Source organism: Mirounga angustirostris, unplaced genomic scaffold (assembly GCF_029215605.1).
Source record: "Mirounga angustirostris isolate CCGP_5_RB_7025 unplaced genomic scaffold, mMirAng1.0.hap1 SCAF_2, whole genome shotgun sequence".
In the NCBI taxonomy this organism is placed as follows: domain Eukaryota; kingdom Metazoa; phylum Chordata; class Mammalia; order Carnivora; family Phocidae; genus Mirounga; species Mirounga angustirostris.
In genome coordinates, this window is record NW_026991710.1 from 70,659,624 (window position 1) to 70,668,539 (window position 8,916).

Consider the following 8,916-nt stretch of genomic DNA (forward strand, 5'->3'; position numbering starts at 1 on the left):
CAGTACCTCTAAAGTCCTTACCTAACATGAAAAACAAACTACTATGGAACAGGACTACTTATTTTAGTACTTTACTTTTCCAGCTAGCCAAAGAAGGATTTCTATGTAACAGCAATATAATTTTCCATCTGGTGACCAGTTTTTGAAGAACAAATTTTAAAAATATTATTGAATTTTGTTTCTAGTAATTACTATTCTAAACAATTGACTTTTGGGGTCTCAAATACTAATCTTTTTTATAATTAGTCTTTTGTCAGTTTCAGTTAGGTTTTCCAGTGTAATTCCCAACTTTTAGACTGGGATTTGGATTGTGCAACTTTTGGTCAATTCAGCAAAACGTACACATGTGCTGTGGTGAGGGTTTCATCTTCCTAAGGCTATGCTTATGGCAGGAGAAAAACAAAGTTCTCCAATGAATAAACTGTCATTATCGTTTGGTCATAGTCGACTTTTCTAGACTTCTGTTTTACTACTTAAACAGGAAGTTAAAGAGACAAGAGCTTTCTTCACAAACCCAACTTTGCATATTGGAAAGAAACTGCAGAAACTAAAACCAAAAATAACTGCTTGATACCTTCTTTTTTAGCTCCAAGTTAGCTTCCAAATTATTCCTTATAATAGGAAGCAAACTCTGTTGATTGTATTTACAAAGGAGCATGTTCCATGATTTTCTGAAGAGGCAAAAACAAAAGATTTCATAATAGACATATTTGAATGTAAGTATTTTGGTAATCAATGCTATGAACATAATCTATTATTTTAATACATTTATCATTATATGGTGTTATATTATATATTTATTTGTTAATTTATGTATAGTTAGCCTTGCCATTGGAATTCAAACCCCTTGAAGGCAGGAGCTTTGTTTGGTTCACTGCAGTTTTGTTAATTGAATAAATTCCTGATAGTTACCAGCACATGCTTTTGTATCATATTTGTTTTGTTCTAGAAAAATAATTAAATTAATTGCACCATGATATTAAGATACAAAATAAAATATTTCTGCCACTTCATAATTGAAAACCTTAGCAGAGTTAATAAAAAAATATTTTGTGACTACTTTGGGTAGTACATTACTTACTACTTTTCTCTCTAGCTTTGGTTTTCCATGATTTTCAGATACAAGAGTGAAATATGGAAGGCACAGTATTAAAGATACTTGGCAAGATCACATTTCCCTCAAGGTGATGGGATAACAAAAAGATGCATGTTTCAAAAACAGTGATTGTCTTATATTGGGTTTTAAGTATGTTTTAAACATAAATGCACTCATAAATTTTCATACATATTATGAACAAAACCAAAGTTTAAGTAGAAATATCTTTAGTTGACAATTACCTTTTATGATTCAAGCTTTCCAGTAATTAAGTAAAAAATAATTACTACATTTTGTGCATTGGACAGAGTATGCCAAATTATATGGGTAAATCTACTGTGTCTGATCAAGCAATATATTCCACAAAAAAATGATTTTTAAAAACCACTTTGACCAATGAAATTAGATGTACTAGTCAGGCTCTCTTTTTTTCTTTTCTTTTTCTGGGGGAGGGGGTGTGGTGGCCAATGGTTTTGTTGGATAGTCAGGGACTTAGAAGAAACATGATTGGAAAGTTGGAGACAAAGATATTTGGGGAATAGGTTTGTGGACAGACCTATCTGAATGGGCAAAAACTGTGAAGATATTTATGTCCCATGTGAATGCTTACCAAAGGGCAATGCCAGAAGAAGAGAATCCTAATAATTAAGTGGACAGTCTCATTCCCCAACCATGCCTGTCATTGCCCAATGGGCTCACGAACAGAATGACCATGGTGGTGGGGATGGAGGTCATGCATGGGCTCAGCAAGGCCAACGTGACTATGGCCACTGCCGAGTGCCTGATGTGCCAGCAGCAGAGACCAATACTGAGCTCCCACATGGCACCATTCCCCAGGTGATCAGCTAGTTATGTGGTGGCCAGTTTATTACATTTGATACCACTTCCATCATGGAAAGGGCAGCGTTTTTTCCTTACTGGAATAGACATTCTGCATATGGATTTGCCTTCTCTAAGGCTGTCTTCTGCTATAGAATGTTCACTGAGTTCCAGTCAAACGGGCCTACATTCAGCTCCCTCGGTACACACCCCAGGTCCTTTCTTTTCTTGGGGCCTTTGCACATGTTGTTCTGTCTCTCTGGAATATTCTTTTCCCTGCTATTATAGCCAGTTCCTGCTCATTCTTTAGGTCTCAGCTTATCTATCACCTCCTCAAAGAGCCTTTCCTTGACCTCACTATCAAAATAATTTGTTATTATCAAATCTGCTTATCTAGATTCATTTTTGTATTATTTTTTTCCTTTTCTTCCAGTCTCATCCAACTGAGAGGGAGATGAGATGTTAATTACCATGCAAAGGAACACATTTAAAGTTCTAAGGTAATTTGGAAAAGAGAGGTCATACTTCTTTTGGGATGACCTGGGGAAATTTTGCAGAAGAGATGCTGTTCCTCCCATTAAAGTAGAAGAGATGGCATTCCTTCTTGTATAGGCAGCTCATGCGACTGGAACATTCAGGAAAAAAGGAATAGTTGTCCCATTTGAGTCCAACTTCCCATCCTCTATAAGCTTTGTGCTATTTGCTGCCCATTTGTCAAACTTCACTGCTTTTACTATGTTTTGCCTCTCTGCTCATAACTAGCGATTTTTTTTTTTAAAGATTTTACTTTTAAGTAATCTCTGCACCCAATGTGGGGCTCAAACGCACAACCCTGAGATCAAAAGTTGTATGCTCCACCAACTGAAACAGCCAGGTGCCCCCATAAACTAGTGATTAAGAAGTTGTGGTTAATCGTATTTGCCTCAGCTGCTCTGGGCCCTTCATCCTTCTGAGTGTTTCCAAAATGGTAGAGTCTCATGGTAGGAGGGAGTCCTGCGGCAGTGATGTGGTAGCAATTCCACAGAACATACAAATAAAACTAGGACAGAGACAGCAAACTGGGCTTTGGAGCCTCTCATTCATCTTCCTTCAGGACGCGGCACACAGTAACCATTCTCTTACTCACAGCCATGTGCTCTTATTACTAGTTCTGTAAATGGTGCTGTAAGGTCATCTTTAATAAATGTTCTGAGCTACCATTGCATGCTTGAGTAGGTGAGGACATTACACTATTCAAAACCCATAGATGTTTCCAAATTCTAAAGTGGAGGGATTGGTGTCAAAACACAGCATATGTTTAGCACAAACTGCCACAGGTAGGTCAATGGATTCACTATGAAGAAGAATTGCTCAATGCTGATGAACTCAAAATCACACCAATATGCTCCTATCATTTCCTAAAAGTATCATGTGGCCATCCTCACACTGGCATGTAAACTTGTTCCAGCCAGATGAGTTGGGTGAGGTGGAACACCAACTTATCTGAGTCAACAAGTGTTAACTTTGTTCTGGAGGGGAAGAGGATGATCATAAGTTCCCTGAAACTATATGCATGATCATTTACACTTTCCTAAACCTGACTGCACTTATAAGTAGTGCTACTTAAGTATTTTGTTTCCAGAGTTCTCATACGGAAAATCCTACATGGCCCCTATCAACCATTAAAGTCATTATAACAGGACTTGGTCAGAGCCTGCTATAAAACTGGTGTCCCAACAGTGATAGTGACAAAACGATGTCCATTCAAAAATGCAGCTGTAGTCTTTATTGCTGGGTTGATATTTGTTAATATGAAGACTGGGACCATTATCCATCAGAAGGAAGGAAGAGAGAAAGAGAGAGGAAGGGAGAAAGGGAGCAGGACAGAGTGGGAGAGAAAAAGTTGTTTTCTATCAGTTGTTTTCTATCTAAACTATTTTTTGAAGTTTCGTTTACATTTATGGAAAAGGTGATGTTGCCCATTAAGACATGTGCTTTTTTCCCTAAACAGCTCATAAATTTCCATCTGTCAAAAAATGTCATTTGACTTCAGTAAGCTAAAAACCGTCAGGAAACAAAGGGTACATAAGCTGAATGGTAACAATGTCAGACCTGTTTGGTAATATGTTGTCCATCTAAATGCAGTGACTTTATTCTGCTGCAGATTTCCCAACCCCAACTATTCTGCTGTTTTTCCTACTATAACATACAGTCACGTATCTCTTCAACATGTATGTGCAGAATATGCCTGAAGAAAGAAATTCCAATGTTAAATGTTTTACTATTGCTTCCTGTTTGTCAAATCTCCCTGCTGTCACCACGGGTTTTGTTTTTGTTTTCTGTTTTTTAGTCTTCTTGTAAGATGGAACAAGTTATAAACCAACAGGATTTCTTACATTTAATATGGTATATGACTTCATGCATTTCTCTAAAATGTAGTTCCCATACTTTGAATTTAACACAAGCTCTAAAATCACAGGTACCACCTCTGGCAATAATAATATTTCAGCTTTATCCAGGGCTTCCTAAGTTCCAGGTACTGGTCTAAGTTTTACGAGTGAGTCGAATCCTCACAACAACATTATGTAGGAGGTGCTCTTTCTGTCCGTATTTTACAGAAGAGGCCCAGAGAGGTTAACGAGCCCAAGATGCCTCAGTTAGGAAATGAGCACGGCAGCATTTGAACTGAGGCAGCCTGACTGCAAAGCCCTCGCTCTGAAGGGTGGTGTTATCCTGCACCGCAGCAATGCTTTGGAACATTTAAGAAAGGCCTTGTCTTCCTCAGAGTTGATGCCAGAGAACAGGGAGACCTATGATATACACAAATCCTACTTCCTGGTTTGGTCTTTTTCAACAAGTCAGCTAACAAGGCCCTTCGCTCACCAGATTAGAAGTAAATAGTCTGGAGCAAGGCATTTTACACCTACATAATAAAGCAAGGACATGTGATTGCCTCCTCCCCCGCATCGGGTTTCTGCTACTGCCGCCCATTTGTCAAGCGCACTGCTTTCACTATGAAATATTTTCCTTTCCTTTGCTGGCCCACAAAGTTCACTGAGAGGCTGAGATTACTGCTATTTACAATGTAGATAGTCAACATCATTTCCTATATTTACTATGGTTTATGAGTTCACACAAACATCTGCAATGTGTTAATGAGTTTCAGGGTTCAGAGTAACATTTTTGAGAAAATAGATTTCTTAATCCCCTTTTAATCAAGGTATTGACCTTCTCCAAGAAAAGAGTTGTATTACCTGATTCCATATCATCTTCCTATTTGCTCTCCCTTATCTCAGAACTCCTTTTTTTGTTCCATTTCATTCTTCCTTCCTTTAACCTCCTTTTCCCTTACATATTCATTTTAAGAATTCTTTTTTTTTTTTTTTAGATTTTATTTATTTATTTATTTGAGACAGAGAGAATGAGAGAGAGAGAGCATGAGAGGGGGGAGGGTCAGAGGCAGAAGCAGGCTCCCTGCCGAGCAGGGAGCCTGATGCAGGACTCGATCCCGGGACTCCAGGATCATGACCTGAGCCGAAGGCAGTTGCTTAACCAGCTGAGCCACCCAGGCGCCCCATTTTAAGAATTCTTGATCTAGAAATGATACCAACTCCCTTCTATTAAAAAAAAAAAAAGGAAACTGTGTGTGTTCACAAAATAAAGAAGACGTGGTTGGAGGCAAAGCACAGATTCATGCTCTACTAGCTAAAAGTTCTCCAGAGTCCTCAGCCCCAGAAGACCCTGAGCAATCTCTGATCCTTGAAACACAGAAAGCAGTAGTGGTAAAGGAACAGCTGTTCATTGTTTGTTTGAAACTCCCTGAAGATGATGTCAAGGAGTGAGAAATATGGGTCCTTGATTTCCGGATATTCTCCTAAAAACGCCCATGTTCCCAAAATCTACCTGGAAAACTAGAAACCATTTCAAGTATGTAACAGAAAGAGTTTAACTCAGGGAATTGGTACATTGGAAGATGGAGGACTTGAGAAACCGAATAGGCTCCATGAGACAACATCAGCTAGCCACCGCCCTCCCTAGACCAGGGGAGGGAAAGGGAATGGCAGAGCACAGGGCCTGGGGGCACCAGGTGAAAGCTGGGGTCCTGGGGAAGGCACAGGCATTGTCAGAGAGGCTGCCGGATGCAGACAGAGAATGGGAGAAAACCAATCAACCAACCAACCCTGGCTTTTCCCTTCTTCCTGCCTGTCTCTATCCTGTCACTGCCATCCATTGACTAAAACTAGCCAAAGGTGAGCTGACATGAGGGCTTGGTAATGCAGCCTACAGGGCCATTCCCTCTGATCTACAGCCAGGAAGGAGGACATGAGGACTGGATCTGACAGCAGTCAGGCCTTGGACGGCACGCTCCAATTCTCTCTTCCACTTTTCTGTGGCTACACAGTCATCCTTCCCCGACCAGAGGGCTGTTACTCAATCTAAAAATACGGAACTTTAGAACTCATGCAGTAACTAACTAGTCAGCCATCCAACTATGTTACATCACTGGGATAAACTTCAGGGAATAATGTACTTAAAACAGCAAAAAAAAAAAAATCTACCAAATCAACGTACAAAGGACTTGACACAAAGCTCTATCTCTGGGATGTTTATTAAAATTTAGTTGCAGATTATTTCCTTATTGAGTTTTGCTTTTCTGTTTTCCTGGAATATAGTCATAAAGTCAAATTTAGCAAACTTATATTGGTAAATCACATTCTGCAAAATTATATTACTTCTTTATACTTCCACAGAGATATTTCAGTGACTATTTCAGAAGAATAAAAATGATGATGAAGACTCAAAGAAAACAAAACCCTTTAAAACTATTTTTTTAATTTCTCAATTTTCAAAAATATTCTTGTCATAAGCACCCATTATAGTGTATAATTTTAAAAGCCTTAAGGTGTGTTAAAACCATCCAAAAAATACTAAATTTTGAGAGTTAAGAGACACAACATATTGATCTGCCTTTATCAGATTTGGTGTATTCTTACCTTTAGTAATCTCCCCCCACCCTGACCCACCCCCCCCCCGGGAAATATCCTGTAACAAGTATCAGTCAAAAAAGGCTCTGAGTTTCTTGAGGGCGAGAATGGAAGCTTGTTTGATTTTGTGTCCCCACTAGCAGGTGCAGCGTCTCATACCTAGCAGGGGTTCATAAATGTTTGTTTAAAGGATTAGTCCTTGGCTCAGAAAGAGAAGAATAAGGAGCTTGGGGTATCAGAGACACTAATGAAGTAGGGAGTGATCCTTTTAAAATTCTATTTTACTATGTAATCCTTCTGCTCAAGAACCTACACTGCTTTTTTCATTGCCCATAGGATAGAGTTCCAGATAGAATACAGGACATCCAGTTAAATGTGAATTTCAGATAAACAATGAGCAATTTTGTAGTGTATGTCCAAATATTGTACATATAAAAATATGTGCATATTTGAGACTTATACTAAAACACTCTTCATTATGTATCTGAAATTCAAATTTAATTGGGCATCCTATATTTTCATTTGCTAGATCTGGCAACCCTACCATAGGATTAAATACAAATTTCTATTTTATCAAGGTTTAAAAATGGCTTAATCACCAGAAATATTTAGTAGAGATGGCTACCCAATGCAGTTAGCCAGGCATCACCAAAGGAACAAATACTCATAATTCTTATAAGTAGTTTTTTAAATTTTTAAAGTAATTTTTCTGAGCAAAAAAGATTAGTTTTGAAGTAAATAAATAATCCAATAAATAAATAGGAAAAAAAACTTTGATGTTCAGAACTATTTTGAATCCTGATCCTGCAATTAAGTTACCATATACCGTTGGAAAGCCGGTTATCCACTTCAACTTTATGAAATGATTCTACTTACTTTCCTGTCATGTTGAGAAGAAAACAAAGAACTAGATTAAACTATAAAAGTTCCTTTATATCCATTTCTTCTCATTTCTCCACAGAAGTAATCACTGTTAACTGCTATAGTTTGAACGTTTGTGTCCCTTCAAAATTCATGTGTTGAAACAAAATCCCCAAAGTTATGGCATTAGGAGTTAGGGCCTTTGGGGAGGTGCTTAGGTCATAAGGGTGGAGCCCTCATGAATGGGATTAGTGCCTTTGTAAGAGATCCCAGAGAGCTCCCTCACCCCTGTCACCATGTGAGGACATAGCAAGAAAATGGCTGTGTGTGAAATAGAAAGTGGGTGCTCACCGGACATCAGATTTGCCAATGCCTTGATCTTGGACTTCCCAGCAACCAGAACTGTGAGAAATAAATATTTGTTATTCATGGAGTGTGCTTGTTGTGACAAGCACAAAGTATTGTATGTAAGTGTTGAATCACTAAACTGTATACCCAAAACTAATATTACAGTGTATGTTAACAAACTGGAATTTAAATTAAAACTTTAAAAAAATATTTATCACTCATAAACCGTCCATCCACTCTATGGTATTCTATTACAGCAGCCTGAACGGATAAAGACACTAACCACTTGATTTGTATCATTCCTATCATTTTGTATGCATTTATACACACATATATATGCACATGCTATTTCTTATTTACAAAATGAATCATATTTCACCTATTACACTGAGACTTTCATTTTCATTTAGTCTTGGATGTCTACACACACTTTTATTTGTTTAATTTCACTAAATAGGTAATACACACGCATATTGTAGCAGGCAGACTCTAAAATGTACCTGCTATGATCTCCAACTCCTGATACTCATGCCCTTGTGTAATATCCTCCCTTGAACTGTGGGATGGCCTAAAGACTTGTTCTAACAAACAGAATAGGACAAAAGTGATATGATGTCACTTTCATGATGAGGTTACATAAAATTTGACTTCCATTTTGCTAGCAGACTTTTATTGCCTTTTCGGCTTTCTGGCTTTGATGAAGCTAGCTGTCATGTTGGAGAGGAACTGGGGAGCCCTCCAGCCAACAAACAACTAGGAACTGAGGTTCTCAGCCCAACGGTCCTCAAGGAACTGAATCCTGACAATAACCATGTAGCTTGGAAGCAG

General features: G+C 38.3%; 1 long non-coding RNA gene across 1 annotated transcript in view; it reads right to left on the reverse strand.

Annotated features, from left to right (window-relative positions):
* LOC135361465 (uncharacterized) overlaps window positions 1-8,143 on the reverse strand; it is a 66,731-nt gene extending 58,588 nt beyond the window's left edge. Inside the window, exon 1 of the long non-coding RNA XR_010408552.1 lies at window positions 8,092-8,143. This is a non-coding gene — a long non-coding RNA (uncharacterized LOC135361465). The remainder of the gene's footprint in view (window positions 1-8,091) is intronic.
* Window positions 8,144-8,916: the final 773 nt, after the last annotated feature.